The 19479-nt window shown below is 52.0% G+C and overlaps 1 protein-coding gene across 1 annotated transcript in view; it reads left to right on the forward strand.

Annotated features, from left to right (window-relative positions):
- FAM163B (family with sequence similarity 163 member B) overlaps positions 1-19479 on the forward strand; it is a 28936-nt gene that overhangs the window by 5061 nt on the left and 4396 nt on the right. Inside the window, exon 5 of the mRNA XM_032708523.1 lies at positions 267-358. The gene's annotated coding sequence lies outside the window, so the exon portion shown is untranslated. The remainder of the gene's footprint in view (positions 1-266; positions 359-19479) is intronic.

Here is a 19479-nt window from a genome sequence, read left to right on the forward strand (position 1 = left end):
GCTCGGCCCCGCTCGGCCCCGCTCCGCTCCCGCCGCCGTCATTGGCGGCCCCGGCGGCGCTGGGGCGCGGGGCGGGGAGGCGGGAGCGTCCCCCGCAGAGCCGCCGCCGCCGGCCCGGCCATGTGCCGAGAGGGTGGCTGCTGCTGCTGCCGCTGCTGCTGCTGCTGCTTGCTCCCGGCTGCCTGCTCCGCGCACTGCTCCCCAGACCGCTTTCTCCCTTTTGTTTTTATTTTTTGAATTGTGGTTTGTTTGGGTTTTTTTTAAAGTCCTTTATTTTGGCGTTGATGCTCTGCGAGCGGGAGACTTCGGGAGACGCGGTCCTCACCTGAGCGATCCAGCCCCATTCCCCCGTTTGAAGGTAAGCATGGCAGGACAACCTCCCCCCCCCCTCCCCCGGCTCTGCCGAGCCCCTTCTCCCCGTCGTTCCCAGCGCTGGGGTCTTTCGCGGTGTTTTTTCCCCCCTGTTTGCTTCACTCCCGCCCCCGCCGCCCGCTTCCCGGTGCATCCTGACCTGCCTGGGATCGCTGTTCCGAGGGAACCGGCAGCGAAACCCGCATCCCGGGGGGATACCCTCAAGGAGGGCAGCAGGCAGAGGATAGCCCCGGCTGCCAGGAGTGGGGCTGGGAAGGGGTTTGGAGGGGGGAGAGAGAGCGAGTAGGACATGGAGAACTGCACAGCATCTGCTCCCCCATAGCCTGTCTCAGGGGGGACTGGGCAAGTCCTGCCACCTTAGACCAGCATGAAGAATACTGAGGTGCTCCAGGCTTGGTTTTCCCTGGTCCTACAGCATCTTCAGTTTCAGAGCCATGCCTGTGAAGGAGGTCGTGAAAGCATCTTTCAGGGATGGACTGGGAAAGCTGCCCCCATCCCATGCCTTTCCTGGGTGTGCGGATTGTGTCCTTCTCTTCCATTTCATCCTCCTTTGCATGCTCAGCATGGGACTGAAACTGGGCTCTCTAAATAACCTGTCTGGGCATCTCACCTGGAGCCATGTGTCTAGGACAAGGCTTTGTTCCTATCTCATGTCCTGGCTCTGAAGGACATCAGAGTCCTCTGCTCCATCCCAGTGAGTTCGTAGAGACCACCCCAGTTTCAGGTTAGGCAGCTAACCAGCCCACTAACTCACACTCAACAAAGCAGTGGTGATGGAGAGGGATCCAGAGCTGCCTGTGAGAAAGGTGATGGCACAATTACCTGTGGGTTGTTTTTGTCACTGTTTCATGAATAGAGCAGCCATCTAGGTCTGTGCTCTCGGAGGCACATGGATATTGCTCGGTACATTAAAGGTAGCCTGAGGGCTTGAGGGGGCTGTGGGAGGGAGAGAGAAATCCCCCAAGGGAAGATGGCTTTTCATTTCCCCATATCGACCAGTTTCAGACAGGATTATTTATATTTGACATAACAGATCACCAAACTTGGAAGGTAGTGGGGGTGTGCTCATACTCATTAAGGCAGACAGTTTTCTGACAGAATAAATTAAAGGTAAGAGAAGATGGCACTTTGAGGTTCAACAGATTGTCTTCTAGCCTGAAATGAGCAGCGAAATCAGCATAAAACCTGGGTGGGAAAATCGTGTACTTGAGTCTGTGATGACGGATGTCTGTCATTTTAGGCAACCTGGTGGGTTATCCCAATTGTTAGAGTGCAGATGGTGGTCCTGGGTGACTTCTTTGAGCGAAAGTACCCAGTATGATGGGTTTTTTAGTCATCTTGTCTCATCTTTACTGAGTAAGCATCTAAATTTTAATTCTATAAGGGAAAGTAGTTTACATAAATTGTGCATGAAGTGAGTGCCTGAACTATCCCACACCTGTGTTTAGGCTCTTGCCCTGTTGCAGTGGCGTGTGAAGAACTGAAGGTTGTTTGCAGCCTCTGTGGATGGTTTTCATCTTGTCTGAAAGGAGCAGAAAGACGCACTAGGGCTGTCAGTGGGTGAAAAGAGATTTTAAACACCTTAAAGACCATGCAGCTGTAATTAGAAGTGTAACCTCCTTCCTCCGCGTGTCAGGATTTCTGTGCAGAACCATGACAGGACCTCTTCAGGAACGGTGCTGGTGCTCAGTGGAGATAAAGAACTTCAACAAAATCCCCCGCAAAGTGATTGATGTTGATTTATCACCCCTCGGTACATGGGTTCTCGTTTAGAAAGGACGTGGGGATGTGAGGGGAAAGGAAGGAACATCATTTGTTCCTTTCTGTTTTATTGTCAGTGAGCACAGATTACAAATACAGGCAGTTCTTGAATACCTGTGCCTACCTGAGCGTGGAGAGTTGCAGAACATCACCCGTGCCGTGGTTACTGGCTGTATCTTTGCCGTGTTTCTCTTTGTTTCCCATCAAAGCCTGGTAGCTCTGTCTAGCTGTCACATCTCCTCCTGATCCTTTTCCACTGCACCTGCAGCAGTCCCTAAACCCTCATGTAGGTGACACAAGAGTCAAACCTGAAGGTTTGATCTCACGGGCTTTGCAATCTGAGGAGAATGTGTTCAGAAGTGGCCCAGGGGAAGAGGACCCGCTCGCTGTCCCTGGATTAAATAACCCAAGTCTTTCTAAAGGTTTCCCGTGTCTGAAGCTGAAGAGCGCTCACTGACCCTATAGCCACACCTGAACACCCCCTTAGGACCTTGAAATGTTTTGCTGAGTGCCAGATGCAAAGAGATAAATGTGCTTAATTCCCTCGGGCATTTATGTGCAGCCCAGAGAGCTTCACTGCGTCCTCATAGGCTGAGAAAGTCTGTGCCACTGACCTTTGGGCATGTCAGGATATGTCCCCAGAGCCCAGCATGTGGGACACTGAGGGGTTTTGCAGCTGACCAAGCTGTAAGGGATTTGCCTAACTCAGACCTTTTCATCTGGCTGTGCAGTGCCCAGTTGCATTAGTGCTGGTGCAAGAAACGGGGATAACTTGGTGCCTTCTCACCTGGCCTGCTCTGGTACCTGTCTGTTGTGTTGTCATGGATATGGATGTGGATAAGGACAGGCCAGGGAAGAGGTGCTGTGTGCTGGCAGGGCTCCCGCAGCCACAGCTTGTGATGCAACTTATGACATCGAAGGGCAGGTGTTTGGGTTGAACTTGCAGCTCATTCCCCATCTAATTTACACTTTCTCCCATGTCGTTATGTGTCATCTCCTTCTCTCCTTGTGGTCTGATTTATTGTGGTGGGATTGGTTCACCCTTTGCCTGAGAAAACAGCATATACCCCAGCACTGAAGATTGGCAGCGGGATGACAAATAGGTTTGGGTGATGGACTCTGACCCTCTTCAGACCTTTCAGCCACATTCAGATCACAGCCAAGACCAGCCCAGGCAAGGCTGGGACCTTAGGAACCCACGAGCCTTGTGAGAACAGCCCTGGGCAGAGGGCAGCTGGAAAGGTTGGGGAACAAAATTAAAGGTCATAATAACATTTTGAAATATCCTTGGACCTATTTCTCCCTGGCAAGGCTAATAGCAGCCATGACCCATTAATAGCAGTTCAGTGCACCAGCAGGAGGATGGGGCTCCTCTGGGGATGTGGTTCTCAAGGTGCCTGTGTCAGAGGCAGCACTGAGGGGGGCAGGACTTGATTTAGGCCAAAATCACAATAATGATGATTTTATCCCATCCTATGTGTCCAAGAGCACAGATTTCTCACTGGAGGCAGGGGCAGCACTGTGAGCTGCAGCCTGGGACACTGCTGGGTGCCAGCACTTCCATCAGTGTGCACGGGTGCTCCCTTTGGCAGGGCTTGGAGTGGAGACAAGAGATGAGCTGAGGGCTGGGGATCTTTGTTACCCTCTCTTTTCAGGCAGTTTTCTCTTTTCTCTGACCTGTGATGGGTCAGAGCTGACGTTTGACTTCCCTCACAATAATGGCACAAGACGGGCTGAGACACCGCGAGGGCAGCTCAGCCCAGTCTCACCTTCTCCAGTGCTTCTCTCCCGTCTCCCACCTCCAGGACAAAAGCCACCTGCAGTCACACACCACCCAGCGTGGATGTTGTGAGCTTTGCTTGACAGCTACACTGATTTTTTTTCCCGAGCTGGAAAGTGTGTGCCTCTGGAATCTGCCCATGGAGGGAGGGATGCGGCTCCTGCGTGGAGCTGAGTCGAAGGTGCACGCAGCTCTGCTGCCCTGGGAAACATCTCTCTGCTCCACAGCCTTTATCAAAGAGATGGAAACTTGTCATATTCTTTTTGCAACAATATCTGACATTATCCAAGCAATTTGCCTTTGGTGTGTTTCCAGAAATAGTTAGGCCTACGGTAGACAGGGGTGACATCTGGATGCATTACTGTTGAGTTCAGAAACATGCAGTAAACAAGACAGGATCTATTGTTTAAAGGTTATTTCAAAAGGCTCCCAGCGAGTTATCTGGCCGTGCAATGGGGAAAGCTTTAATGGCATGGTGATAATTGCCTTTTTCTGAAGGACATTTTAGAGGAAAGTTACCAGAAACCCAAAAGAAAGTCTTAGCCTGTCCTCGCCGGGTCAGGGACCTGATCCAACCTGAAAACTGGGAGAGGTTTTCTCCTTACTTCGGTGCTGGCTGGATCAAGCCCAGGAAATACATGCCTGGCTGTGGGAAGAGCAGGCTGGGGGGCAGAGACGGGGGATGCAGGGGAGATCACCAGTGGCTCAGCAATAAAAAAAAGTCTCAGATCAGCATAATAGGGCAGCAGGATTCACATCAGCAGGGAGGGCGAGAGAAAGAGCCCTCCCTGAGGCTCTGAGAAGAAAATAAATGTCATTAGCAATGGATAAAGCAACCGCCTCTGAGCACCTGAGACGAGGGTGGGAGGCTGTGCAGGGAGAGGGGGACTGGCGAGGGCTGCCAGTGCTCGGAGCCTCAGTGAGGCCACAGCAGGAGCCACTCTGCAGCCCACGTATTTATTCATCGTGTCCCTGTTTGGTTAATAGCCTGCTCATTAAGAAAAGAAAAAGGAGGGCAAGTGAATTTCTGGCAGAAGGCAAGTGCCAGCCATCCTCCCCTTCCCTCGCCCAGGTGACAAGGATGCTGCTCACGTGGCAGAAGGGAAGAGATGTGGCTCTGCTGTCACTCACACACCTGCAAGTGCTCCTGGCAGGATACACTGCTGGCTGCTTACCTCAGCCCCGGGGCAGGCAGGACTAGTGCTCACTGATAATTTCATGCCCCTTTGAGAGCCCTGATGGGGAGGAAATCACATCGTGGTCTCACATGTCTTTGTTTTCTTATGTGTTTCTCTGAGAGGGCAGCAGGAGTGAGCGAGTGGAGCTGACTGGAGCACTCTGCCTGCAGCAGGACCATCCCATCCCAGGCACTGACTCCAGCCCTTCTCTGCCTCATCCAGTGCTGCCGTGAGGTTGTGTCAGTGCTGCAGAGAGAGTCAGTGCTGGTGGAGAGCTGTTCAGAGCCGTTTGGAGCTGTTCAGATCCCACACATGCAGCCTGCCACTCCATCCCTGCTTTTTCCCTTCTGTTCACCCACTTGTGCTCCAGCCCTGCCCTCCTCCTCCACAACCCCATCCTCTTCTTCCTTCTTTTCTGAGATACCATTCACAGAAAACTTCCATGGTGAGACAACCGTCGGAAGCTGCCAGCCTGGAAAACAGGCTTTGGGGAAAAAGCCTGTCTTTTTTTTTTCCTTTGAATTGCTACTAAAGTCCAGCTTAGGCTCTTCCAAGGCTGCACTGGTTGGCTTCTCTTGGGCAGGGGATAAAGAGGATGATCTTGCTCAGCGGGGGGATGGAGCCCTCCACACCACCAGCTTCAGGTCTGGCTTTGAGGCCACGCTGTGGCTTTGCTCTGGGTACAAGTTCATCAAAGGGTCTGAGCCGCAGAAGCTCATAAGCTCTTTATATAGGGGGAGTTGCAAGCAGTGGGTACACCACACAGCTGGGATTTCCTTCCCTTCTGCTGGAGGGGACTCATAGCAAACTGGGAGGAAAAGTCCTCTGTGGTTTCATTTTTTCCTGTGCAGGTGGTCCCTTTTTCCTCAGCTGCCTGAAAATCTAGGCTGGACCATAATGGACAAGAGTGGCCTCTTGTAGCACTGCCTGCTGTCTTGTACCCACAGAGGTGCCAGGCATCAGGCAAAGCCAGGTCCTCTCTTTACTCATGGAGAATTTGGGATTAAAGGGGAAAATACATCTATATAAATGCCAGAAAAGTGGCTGCCAGGGAAAGATAAATACCCTGATCTCTGGGTGATGTGGCTGCTTTGAAACCCTCTGGGGACCAGCACAGCCTTGTGATGGCTTCGTCGTCTCCCCCGACCTCTCCCCAGCTCGGGTCACTTCAGCTGCAGCAGATCAAAATGCCTCAAGATTCAAAGACTCTTAAACTGGCACTGATCAGAGCAAAGAGATGCCGTGGACTTTGTTGTAGAAGATGATACACAGGCTCCACTGAGGCTGGAATTTGCTGTGATGCTGCGGGAGCGCGCCCAGAGCAAGAGGGATTTCTCAGGGAAGCACCAGACGAGTCCCCGAAGCAACTGTGCTACAGAGAATCACAGCTCTGCTAAAACATCACTTGCAGGCACCGTTTCCTGTAAGAATAACTTACCTGCAAATAGCTTTGCTCATTTTTGTTCCCGGTATTCCACCTTGGTTCCTCTGGGATGTCTGGGGTTTCTTTTCCCTGGGAAATAATACAGTATTCTCCGAGGTGACCAGCAGGGACAGTGCAATCCCAGTTCAGAGCTCCTCGTCGGAGACCCGCGTTTGCTTCCCGACTTGAGCAGAGGGTGTTGCTTGGGCTTTGCCGTGCGCTTTACATCTGGATTCCCTTTGCTCTCAGTGTGGGTTTGGTGTAAGATCTGTCACGGGTCCTCCTGCCTGAGTTTTGGCAAGCCATTAACTCTCTCCTTTAGCTGTCACCTGCCTTCGTAGCCAGGTGACAGGTCGTGCAGTGCAGGGAGGCTCTCCCTGACGGTGTCTGCCTGCATCATCCCTGCGGGCAGCGATGCTCCTCCTGCCTCCTGGTTGCCCACCCTGGCACCCACAGAACAGCAGCGTGCACGTTGCCTCTCTTCACTTAACGAAATGTACATGAGTTACCTAGCAAAACAGGATGCATTTTGTGGCAATCCAAGCTAAACTCTTTCCTGGGGAGAAAATCCAGTATTTGGAGGCTCAGCTTTGAGCAAGCAATGAGGTGTCCTGGCTGCAGGAGGGTGGCTGAGGAAATGCATGGCCTCGCTGCTGGGGATCTCTCCCCATCTCTGCAAGCCAGTGCAAGCAGGGATTTACACAGATGCAATTTATAAGGCTCTCACGTGGAAGGGAAAGGAGGTGTCTTGGTCTGGTTGGTGTCTCCTGCTGGGTAACTAAACCCTGGAAAGATTAGCAGTGGGATATGGGGAAAAATAGTCCTGCAGTGAGAGTGGGAGCGGAGTTGGGAGGGGAAGGATAACAAGTGTTGATTTGCGTTTGTTGTTAGGCAAATTTTGTGGGTTTATTGTTATATTACCCAAAGGAGGTGCTGAGGTAATAATTCAGACTTATGGCTGTCCTGTGGGTTTGCTTTGCGACTCTTTTCCTTGTGCAAACAGCGACAGGCATGAAGCTGTGTGGTTCTGCCACTGCCTGTGGCTGCAGCTCTGCTTTAAAGGTGTTTCTCCAGGTGACATCCCTGATCCAGCTGTCACCAAGGCCATTTTCTTACTGATTGTGACAGAGTTGAAGGTGTATTTGGAGCAGGGTATGTGCTCATGGCTGCAGGTTGGACTAGGTGACCTTTAAAGGTCCCTTCCCACTCAAACCATTCTGTAATTCCAAGGGCAGCTCAGGTCTGCAACACTGGGTGCTGACATCACTGAGCTTGCTTTGGCTCAGACAGGAGCTCTCAGGGCACTTCTCTTTGCAAGGGAGACCTGGTGTTGTCCAGGTTGCCCAGAGAAGTTGTGGCTGCCCCATCCTGTGAGTGTTCAAGGCCAGGTTGGACAGGGCTTGGAGCAACTTGGGCTAGTGGAAGGTGTCCCTGCCCATGGCAGGGTGTGGAATAAGATGGGCTTTAAGGTCCCTTCCAACCCAAACCATTCTGTGATTCTATGATTCTGTGGTCCTCTGTGGCCAGCACTGTATGGGACACCCATGGGCAGGCATAGCCCCCGAGATAAAGACAAGCACAGTTAATATTAGACAGTTCCATAATCTTTTCTTTTCTGATTTGCAACAGTTCAGCGTTACTGTTTTCTCAAGAGTTATTCCTGATTCTCACAGCAGCTCGTGGGAGAAGATTCAGCCCACAGAAAGTGGGGTTTTCTTAGTTGCACCTATTTTCCCTTGTGTTTCTGGCATCACATCTTTGTTTATGTTGTATTTTTAAATAAAACAACACAGGTTACAAGAGTGTGATACCGGTTTCCGAGAAACCAAGCACAGATCTTACTTGTTTTCTTCATACCTTTGTAAATGTTACATATTGTTGAATGTTCAGATTGGCAGACAAAGGGTTGGTCTTTAAAACACTGTCTGACTTAATTGGTAGTAAATAGAAAGCGTGAATATTTCTGGCTATGGCAGAACTGTTGACTGCAGAGGATTAGGGTTGCTCAGCCTCAGAGATGTGTAACACTGGCACGCTGCTGCTGTATTTTTGCTCAAAAAGAGAAGATTTCCAAAAATTAATACAGATGAGAACATTTGCCAGAACCAGTAACGAGAAGGGCTTTGTTTGATACGGCTGTTAACATTGCCTTGTAACCTGAATATCACAATCCTGTGCATTTTCGTGATAATCCTAATTAAACCATCCAGAAGCAGGACTGAAGCATCCTGTGATCACAGCAGAAATTCCTGGGCTCCCTTGGGCTCCCACTCTCTCCACTGTCAAGCCCAGGAGCAGTGGTAGCCAGGTTGGAGGGTGTTTTGTTAAACAGACCCATGGTTCTGGACAGCAGTGAATGTATTCCTAATTCCCAGAGGAGACCTGTCATCTGTTGAACCTTCCAGGGGGAATCTCCTGCAGGCACAGCTCCATCATGCTTTTTGAGAGGCCCTTGGCACTCCCAGGCACTGGGCAGGGAAGATGCTCACATTTACAGGTCTGGGTTTTGTAGGGCTCAAACTTCAGATTTGCCTGGTTTACCATTGAGGTGGGATGTTAATGAAGGGCTCCACTGGGTAGGGTGATGCCTGGAGAGCTCAGAAAATCAGAGTGGGTTCAGTGAAAGTTTTTGTTGATTTGCCTGTGGGCTCCCAGTTCACCCCAGTTCAGCTCAGAAAATCAGCATTGCTTCAGTGAAAGGTTTTGCTAATTTGATTGTGGGCTCCCAGTTCACCACATTATCTCTGTTATTTAGCACCAGAACGTTCCTAGTTCCCAGTGAGCTCTAGCAAGCGTGTACAAGTGAAGTGAGCTCACCATGCCAGCGAAGGAAGCTGAAATCCAGCTGGGATTTGGAGGTGGAGTGGGGCAGCGCTCAGGAGTGTGAGTCTCCTGCTTTGCAGGGTGGATGGAGGCATTTCTGTGTGCTCGTCTCTCGGATTTACAAGATCTGACTCCCCCCAGGGCTGCTGTGGGTGCCTTGCCCTGTCTTCAGCAAGGCTCAGGGGGTGATTCAGAGCACCGGTCTGAGGCTTGGCTTTCAAACACAAGATACTTGGCATTTTCTGGTCCTCTGAGGTGCTGCCACTCAGGCACCGTTTGAGCAAGGAAGGGAGAAGCTGCAGCCTGCCTGGGGAGCTGCCAGCACTGATGAGAAGTGGGGAGGGCAGGTGGGAGCTCCCAGCCTCCCATCCTCCTCTACCTCAGTTTTCCATGTTTTGGTGCCGGCGGCAGCGTCGCTTTGGCTGCTGGGGGGTGGCAAGGAGGTGGCAGATGTGGAGCATGAGCCACCACCTCGCTCTCAAGGGCCTCTCCAGCATCAAGGAGTCATTTCAAAGGCAGGGGAGGTGTCAGCCCAGCGCTGACGATAGGCAAAAAGATCCATCACGTGTGTTTTGATTTCTGAAAGATGCTGTCCCTGAGAACAGTCAATATTTCAAACATCTGATGCCAGCAGCTTGGTGAATCCTACATTGGTTTGAGCAGAGCAATTTGTGTGAAGGTTTTTCTCAGTTTCTTTATTCACCTAATGAGGGTTTTCAACTGAGCTGTGTGAGTTCCTTTATCTTTTCGGCTTTTTTGCTCATGATTTTGTTGTCGTGGGTTGTGGTTTTTTCCCCTCCAAGTTAAATTTTTCCCTCTCTCATCTCCCAGGAAAAGATGTAGCAAAATTAAGGTGAGGAAAAAAAGGAAAATTTACTGGAACTGCTTCGTGGTGAGTTGCCAGAATATGGAAATTACCCTCTCAGACGGTCTCTTTTAATTCCCCTGATGCAGCAATGATAAATCCTTATTAAAAAAGATAACATAAGGAGATTTTACTGCCTGCAGGTTGCAAACAATGAGGAAGCCCATCGCCCTCTTGTTCGTGATCCCTGGAAGTGTTCAAGGAGAGGTTGGACAGGGCTTGGAACAACCTGGTCTAGTGGAAGGTGTCCCTACCCATGGCAGGGGGGTGGAATGAGATGGTCGTTAAGGTCCCTTCCAACCCAAACCATCCTGTGATCCTGTGATCAGAGCAGTTTGCAAATGCATGTGTTGCTCCCCACGAGCTGCAGTGCTGCCACCAGCCCTGTGTGTGATGTTACATTGTACAGGACATGGAGCTGGAGCCAGGCAAGCCTCACATCCCCAGGTGCTCTGGGCAGTGTCTCTGCATTGGCAGCAGCTCTAAATCTCTGCATTCACTGCCTGCACCACCTCCCCGTCTCCCTGAAGTCCAGCCCTGGGAGCACCACGCAGACAGGAATTTAAATGAAGCAGTTTTTAGCCTCTGACCAGGTCAAGCAGCATGAAGGTGCGTGTGTCACTCACTGTGCTGATGAGGGGAGGCTGTGGGGCTCCTTCCCTCCCCATCTGCAAGTGCAGCTCATGCCCCAGGACAGGCAGGGCAGGGAGTTTGTGCCAACAGCCACCTCACATGCCAGTCCTTAACATTTATGTGTTATTTCCAAAATCCCCGAGCTCCCTCTCTCCTCTTCTTTATTCATGCACCGTGCTGCCTTGCTGGGCAGGAGTGGGAAAAACACTCTGCTTGTGTCTCATTACACGGGTTGAAGCGGAGCCTTTGCCAGAGCAATGTAAAGCTGTAGCTATGGAAACTCCCTACCCTTTTTTCTGATTTTTTTTTTCTTTTCCTAAGGCAGCAACGTATATCTCTTTGGAGATCCCAGGCAGGGCTGCTTGGTGCCTGCAGCACCCGGGGAGTCCCCTGGTGTCAGGCTGCAGCAGCAGCTGGAAGCACAGAGCCAGGTCACACTGCAGGGAGTCTGATTCCCAAGGGCAGAGGAGGGGGATTGATGAGGAATAAGTGAGTTGCATGGAAAACCAGAGCCCAGGGCAGCTCAGAGATGCTGGGGGGGGGACAGCAGGAGTGTCACGAGCCATCAGCCACCCACCCACAGCCGGGGAGGTGGGGGGGGTGGGCAAGGACAGAGGGGGGCTGGTCCCCCTCCTGCATGTGATGATGGCTGGATGGAGGGTGTCCCTGCAGCTCTCAGGCTACTGCATTTAATGAGCAGCAAGGAGCTCCCTGCTGCTTCCACATCAGCCTGGATCCGTGAATGCTGAGCAAAGGAGGGCAGGGTGTGCAGCTCACAAAGACTTTAATCTGCTGAGGATCTTCCTGTCCCACGGAGCTGTGTTCATACCTCTTGGAAATGCAAAGCTGTTGGATTTAGTGCTTAATGGAAATGTACACTGTACGTGCCCTTCCTCCCCCACCCTGATCGATGGCTCATCTGCGGCTCAGGATCGATGGCTCATCCGCCTCTCAGGACATCACGGGGCCACCAGGTCAGGTGTGGGGACTAATCCTTCCCAACTACCAGTGCAGGGGGTGGTAGGAGCATGGAGCTGCTCTCAGCTCACTGCTCATCCAGTGCCTGGCCTAGGGGAAGCCACTTAGTCTGGAAGTGGGCTGATATTTGACAGATTTCAAGCAATCTGGCTTCAAAAGCAGAGTCTTAACCAGCCCAGGACTCAGTTCCCACGTCTGTAAAATGGGTATTGGCATAGCAACACTTTCTCTCTCAGGCATGGTACTGCCAGAGCTGGAGAACCAGAGGTCCTGGGATGAACCAGGGCTTTAGCTCGGATGTGCACAGAGGCTGAACGTGCAGCTGGGGCTGGCTGCTGGCACAGGGGCCTGGGTGGCTTTGTGCCTGCCCGAGGCAGAGGCTAAAAGGTGCAAACACAAGCTCTGAAGCATGTAGTGTTTCTATTAGCACAGGGCTGAATGGCAGCAGAGATGACTCAGTCCATGCCTTCCCACAAGAATGATTCTCCACGCAGACACCGCTGCATGGCCAGAGCCACAGATCCCAGGAGCTAAAGCTGTGGGAGTCACAGTGAGAGTTGCTGCTTCTGCTGCTCTGTGTGGCCATCAGGGGGTACCAGGACCTTGTTATCCCTCTGTGCAGTGCCTCTGGGCTGTGGAAGCCTTGTTCCCAGGACAAGTTGAGGATGAAGGTGCTGAACCCATCCCAGCTGCAGTGCCAGTGCCCCTGGGACCAGGAGGCATCTCCAGCTCCCAGCCAGGGCTGTAAATGGCCAAACAGCTCAGCAGGTGACTCTGTGAGAATCTCTTCCAATCTTCATGCCCCAGCAATCCCATCTGAACCACGAAACCCTGTTCTTGAGGCATTTGCTGGGAGATGGGACAGCAGGAAGGCTACTGGGAGCTATTGGTGTAAGGAACCAGCTCCCCTGGAGCTCTTGGGGCAACAACATCTGCTTCAACCTGAAGAACTTTCAAAATCCAGGTGAGTGGAGCAATTCTGGAAAGAGTTGTTCATTCAGAAAGACAAATTGCTCTTTTTTTTCCATAATTGCACAATTTCTGCAACACTTTCTGACCAGTCCTGTTGATCTTTCTGACTGTGCCTTGCTGGGGGCTGCAGTCAGCTCTCTTGTGGGATGGTGATGGAGAGGGAGCACTGCCTGTTCAGTGAACTGGGCAGCAAAAAATACTGATCAGGAGTAAGATTTATTATTAGTTCTCAGTATGCTAACTCAAGCTTTTCAGGTTGCATGGGGACATTTCCAGGATGTGAAACTGCCCTGCTGGGAGAAGACCCTGGGGTGCTCCCCACTTTCTGATTTCTTCCCGGCTCAGTGGTGATTGCAGTAGCTTATCCCAAGCTGCTAATTCCAAAACCTGCTCTCTCTAATGTTAATATCTCAGGATGACTAAGCCATAACTCAAGAGGCGATTAAATGATGCAGGGTGGAAAGACAGTACATCTTTCTTTTTTTTTTCTTTTTTTTTTTCTTTTTTTTTCTTTTTTTTTTAAATAGTTTAGACTGTGTGTGTGTGTGTTTGGGATTATGGCCTGCTTTCCAGCTGATTTATGGAAATAATTCCTGGTATTTAAGCAAAGTATGATTGTTTGGGCAAGGAAAGGTGGGACTGAGGAGGGTAAAACCCTCTGGTGTGGTTTGATAGCAGCTCTCAAATCCTGACAGAGGCTGGCTGCTTGTGAGCTCCCACTGTGGCAGCTCACCATATGCAGGGTCAGACCTGGAGGCAAGTCCATCACTTCTGTACCAGTTCCTCCCTTGGGCCTGTTTTTTGGTTTTACCTCCCCTGGACTGATGCCAGCACAGGGCTGGTGTGCAGGGATGCGCTGCTGGTCAGCACTCAGTCACCAGCATCCCTCTTGATGTCTCCAAAATCCCTGCTGATGCATTTAGGATGTGGCTGCAAAGTTTCACTGAGGGTCAGAGGGGCAGAGCAGGGTGAACACACCCTGCTTTATTCTTGGCCATGCTGAAGTGTCCACAGTCACATTCCCTAGTCCCTTTGGAATGAAGATAGCAGTGCCTTCAGCATGGCCACAGTGGCCCTGGAAGGGGACATTCCCAAGGGCAGCACACATCCAGGTGATTCAGCATTCCTCCCATCCCTCCCCAGCGGAACCGCTGCTCTCCGTTCAGCATCTGCAGTCATTTAAATTCCTGCCTGGCATTGTGCTTAGTAAGCCTTAATGCCACCTTGATGAGCTGTGCAAATATTATCTTTCCTGAGGCATGATTTGGTTGTACTAAATGCCATTATTGCCTCATTACTGCAGAGCACACATTCCTTTGCACGCGCTGCCGGGGCAGGGATCCCCTGGATCGATGCTGCTCGAAGGAAGCCTGCTTAAGTGTGCTGGAAATTCAGACTAAGAGCTAATCTCTGCTTTAAAAGCTGGCAATGGTAATTGGTGGGAGAGGATCCCTGATTGTTCCATGAACTGCTGCTTTTTTTAAGCTTTGGGAATACCCAAATTCGGAGTGGCTGTTGCTGTGTGATGTATCTCCCAAGTAGCCTGAGCATCCTCTGCTGGGTTTTATTGTTAGCAAGCTGTTCTTACAGAGGAACACAGCCTGGCTGTTCTGGCAGGCGGTGAGGGTCACATTAGATGACCTTTAAAGGTCCCTTTGACCCAAAATGTCCTGTGGTTATATGTCAGCACCATCACTAGCTGGGACACCTGCAGGGATGCATATACAGTGTGTCTTTGGAAAAAGCTTGTACAGCAAGGAGTTGTTGGGCTGCCATGTAATATTTAACAAAACATTTTGAATTGTAGAATTCTGGGATTTAATTATGTATAACACCATTTTTATATGTGGTTATATTGAATTGTAATGAGAGCAGACAAAAGGAGCAGTTCACTGTGACCTGTTTCTTATCTCAGCACTACTCTGGGAGCACTGAGGGAGGTTTTCTGAATGTAAAGAGCTGAGATGAGAATAGACAGAGAGGAGAGGAACAGTCCATGGCTGCTCCAGCCTCCTGGAGGAGTATATTGTGGGTTATAATTGATGCAAATATAGGAGATATATCCCCATATCGTCCCTATGCCCATCTGTGTGAGCCTGATGTACCTCCAGCCTTAATCTCACTGCCATGGCACTAAAACCTTTCCACAGCTATGGTGTTGTCCTTCTGTCCTCATCCATTCCCAGGCTCTCTGTGAGCCCTGATCCCCAGCACATCCTGCCCAAGCTGCTGTCCCAGCCCTGCCCAAGCTCTGCTGGGATCCCTGTGTCCAGGGTCCTGTTCTGCAGAGCTCAGCACTATTCCAGCATTGTCCTGTCTGATAAATAATTGATCAGGCACTGGGTAGAGGTTGCCTTTGAAATATGTTGTTTCTGGCCTGGACATCAGTGGGAGCTGAAGTATCGGGGTCTGTCCGAGTGGCAGGAGGGCTGAGGGGTGATATAGGGGGCAGTCACAGGGGTCACTGTGGGCTGAGCTGTGGATTACCTCTGTACCAGTATCAGTGACCTCTGTAGTTGGCTTCAAACCAGGGAAGGGCTCTTAAGGCCACCAGAATAGCATTTCAGATGGGTAGGAAATGTTTTGTCCCCTGTTCTGGTTTGTTGTTTAAAAGCCCACAGCAGCCCTACAGGCATCTCCCAGCTGGTGGAGCCCTCTCCCACATGCCACAGACTTAGAAAAATCACCTTATTCCAGAAACCATCAACAGTGGTGCAACCCCACGTTTTCAGGGTAGGGAAAGCCCCTCCTGAGTGCAGGAGCTGCTCTGCAAAGGGCTGGTGTCCAAGCACAGATGGGATGAGCGTGATCCTGGTGGGTGCAGGTGGGAATATGGGGCTGCTGGGACCTCTGATCCATCTCCAGCACACAGGAGGACCTGTCTGCTGTGGATGAGCCTGGGAATTTGTGAGCAGCGCTCTCCAAACAGGGCACAGCAGGGAGTGAAGTGCCCTCTGCTCATAAAATATTCAGAAGTCCTTGGAGTGTGGAGTGCCTGGAGATAGGGAGGTTCCCATGGGGAAAGCACTTGTGCTAAGATGGGGAAACATGGAATGATGAGGTGTCCCACCTTGTCCTTGTGTTGAGGAGTACTCAGGTGGTCCTGTTGAAGTGATGGGTCTGCAGTCACCAAGCCCCCACGTGCCCTTCCCCAGCCCACCCGCAGCCAAGCCTGGCTGTTTAAATCCCTGCTGCCTGCACGGAGCATCAGCCCCCAGGCCAGGAATGCTGCCTGCCATCAGGAGGAGAGAGGAAGCAAACAGGAGTGATGCAGGCCTTCTGCTTAAAGTGTTTTTCATATGGAAAGCCACGTTCTTTGCCTGTGTTTCTGGCAGCTGCCCTGTCCGCTGGCTCCGTCAGTGCGAAGTCCTCTGCTGGCACATTGCCCGGCCATTCCCAGAGCCCAGCTCTTATTCATTGACTGGGTAGGATTACAGGAACTGGGGGAAATGCAGAAGTGAGGCCGTATTTGCCACCAAACTGGTTTGGCTCCTGGTTTATTTGCTGCTTTCCCGCTTCCCAGGGCCGCTGGAAGTGACTTTCCTTCACGCTGATGTTCTCCAGGGTTTGTCCATGGGCAGAGCTGTGACACTTACATGGCACTGAGGGGGGCAACAGGACTTGCCAGGCTCACCCTAAACTTTACATCATCAAGGGCTCAGATCCAGTCTGCCCTGCCCTGGACAGTTTATTACAGGGGGGATTTCTTGTTACTCTGGGCTAAGGTCCTGGGTCCCAAATGCTGCCTGCACCCAGCTCTGAGGCAGAAAACAGCGAGGCTCAGCAGCTTGGGGAAGGGATATCTTGGACAACCAATATCATTCACATGCTCTCACATTTCCCTGGCCTCTTGCTGAGCTCTTTTACTTTCTTCTGAAGTGGGGCTTGGTCAGAAGCGTTGGTATCAGGTTTTCTTGCACGTGGATGAGCTGGGAAATGGCTGCACTGCCTACCCAGGGCAAGACCTGCAGAGCTCATGAGCCTCCACCACAGAGGGTCAGATTTGTGCTTCCCCCTGCACAGCTGCTCTACTCCCAGTTTCCACACAGGACTTAATCTTCCCAACCTGATCATCCCTCTCTTGAGGTCTCTCCCTTGGGTCTTCTCCCCGGAGCGACCCAACAAGCTGATCCCCCACCAGATGACACTTGGATGAGGGTCAGCCTGGGGGGCTGTGTCAGGACACAGGGTCACTCCCCACCTCAGAGGCCCCCCCGGGTGCTGGAGGACACCCACGCACGGCAGCTTGTCCAAGCACACAGCAGAGCCAGGGATGTGCTCGTGCTGAGCAGAGCCAGGAGAGGCAGGAGGGTGTTACTTCAGGACACGGCGCTGACCTCCTCTGCTCCCTGCAAAGGGTGGAATGGGTTTTTTGCCTTTTTCTCCCCTTTTTCCATCCTGGCTGTTTGGAAGTGCAGGGCAGAGCTGATCCTCACCCCCCTGCATAGGACCACCCTTATGAGCAGCAGAACAGCGAGGATGAGGACTGGGGTCTCATGCTGAGGTTTGGACTGAGTGTCCCCCGAGTGTGGGGTGTCTCTGGCTGTCTGTTCATCCCTGTGTGTTTATTATGGTGGGATCTAAGCTCCTGTCTGTTCCAGTGCTGGGTACCAGACAGGAGCAATCCTGCCAGCCCTGGTGTCTGTGCTGCCAGTTGTCATTTCCTACCCAGTTTGGCTATTTTGTTTAAATCTCCAGCTCCTGGAGTCAGGTGAATAAGGGCAATTCCCAAATTCCATGTTAAACAGAGGGCTGTGGTGCTTCTGGTTGCAGAGGAAGCAGGTCCCAGATCTGCTGGGGGGTGCAGGCAGCACTAGGGCAGAACAAGATGTGGACTGCAGCTCTTTGCAGGTCAGACACAAACTCCTTGTGCAGGTACAACTTCAGTGGGACCAGCATTCCCTTATTTTAGTGCTTGCCACGACAGTGTTTCCAGCTAGGCTTTGGAGTGACTGTGTTGCCCTGGGGATTGGAGTAGGGGTGTGATGGGGTGGGATGGGATGGGTAGAAGCCCCATTCAGTTAAGGGTCTGTCCTAAAGATTGTTGTTAATACCTGTAAATCCTAGAAACTGGCTTAACTGGATGCTTAAGGGTCTCCTAAAAAAACCTTGGAGTTGTGTCCTTTTCTATCCCCAGGTCTCCTCCTACAGCTTCAGCAGGCAGGGTCAGGCCAGTCCACATGATCCAGCCGTGCTTGGAGCACTGCAGCACCTGGACCTGGAGCTCAGCATTTCGGAGCCGTGGTTTAGCCGGGTATTAGCTGGAGCCTTCGGATGGGCTGAGCTCAGCCCCCCCAGCTGCTCCAGAGCCTTCCTCCCACGCAGCCCTCCCCAGAGGCACTGGATGCACAGAGCTCTCTGCAGGAGCCAGGCACAGCTGTGAGCAGCCTCTCCCTGCACCGGGCACCCTCGGTGGTCCAGGGGCCATGTTCAGGATGCTGGGGGGGTGACTCCGGATGATTTCTCATCCCACCCCTTTTGCCCCTCTGCATTATCAAGTCCCATTCTCTGTCGCTCATGAGAAGCTTCCCCTGGCCCCCTCCAGCCCCTGGGGGGAGCAGAAGCTGATGCAGATCTGGCCCTTAGCGAAGATTTCGGCCTCAAAGCCATGACCTCATCCATGGCAGAGTCTTGAAGGACCTGCAGGCAAAAGCAAGCATGTGGCACTGGATTGTGACCAAAAGCAAACAACTCATGCAGGAGCAGCCTGTAGCAACCGTACAGTGCCTTTGGTTTGTTGCAGCACAGCCTGTCCTTTGAATTCCGGGAAGGTAAAGCCAGGGAAGGGGGAAGTCTTGCTTCCAAGCCTTGTGTGCCCACACCAGCACAGTGGCTCCCAGTAACCCCAGGGGCCACCATCCCCTGTCACCCCACGACACTGGGGACCGTGTTCCTACAGCAAAAGGCTCCTGGGCTGGCAGCAAATAGCCTGTGTGGAGTTAAAATCCTCCTGAAACCGCTGTCTGGCAGTGATGGAGGATGTGCTGGGGGTTGGATTCGGATGGGATGGGGGACTGGGGGGGATTCAGGCATCCTCTGTATCTGGAGGGCTCCTAATGTTACTGAGGGGCACAGAAGGAGCCAAGTGAGTGTCTTCTGGGACTGCATCTCTCATGCCTGCGTTCCCAGTACCAGGGCTCCTGCATACCTCCTCCAAGACCACAGCAGAGCTGCAAAGCACTTCCTTTTACCAGGATATTTATTGCTAAATATATGAATCTGGGAGCCTGTGGAGCGTGAAATTAGGAACAAATGTAAAAGGGAGGTCTAGACAGGAATTGTTCAGCTTATGGGCCTCTGCATGCTCTGCTTTCCTCCCCCTTTGCTTGCTGGAGGGTTTAATGCTTCCAGGTACGCAGCTTTAATCAGAGAAGTATGTCTTGGGAGGAAAAAAAAGGGTGAAATGCAAATGGTCTTGCTCTGGAGGGAGCAGTGGCCGTGCTGCCACATCTGGCTGGGCACGGCTGGGCAAGAACCGTGAAAATTGGCTCTGTGCAACCCTCACTTGTGCCCCTGGGGTTTAATTAATGGGTGGGAAAACCATGGAGCACTCCCTGGCAGAGCCCTGCCTGCCACCTCCTGTAGTGGGCTGGCAAGGAGATGATGATCCTCTCTGATGGGTGCAACACCGGTCCCTGAGAGGCTGCAGGGCTGAGTCTGCACCCCAGAGCCAGGTCCTGTGCCAACCCTTCAC

Source organism: Chiroxiphia lanceolata, chromosome 21 (genome assembly GCF_009829145.1).
Source record: "Chiroxiphia lanceolata isolate bChiLan1 chromosome 21, bChiLan1.pri, whole genome shotgun sequence".
Classification (NCBI taxonomy): Eukaryota; Metazoa; Chordata; class Aves; order Passeriformes; family Pipridae; genus Chiroxiphia; species Chiroxiphia lanceolata.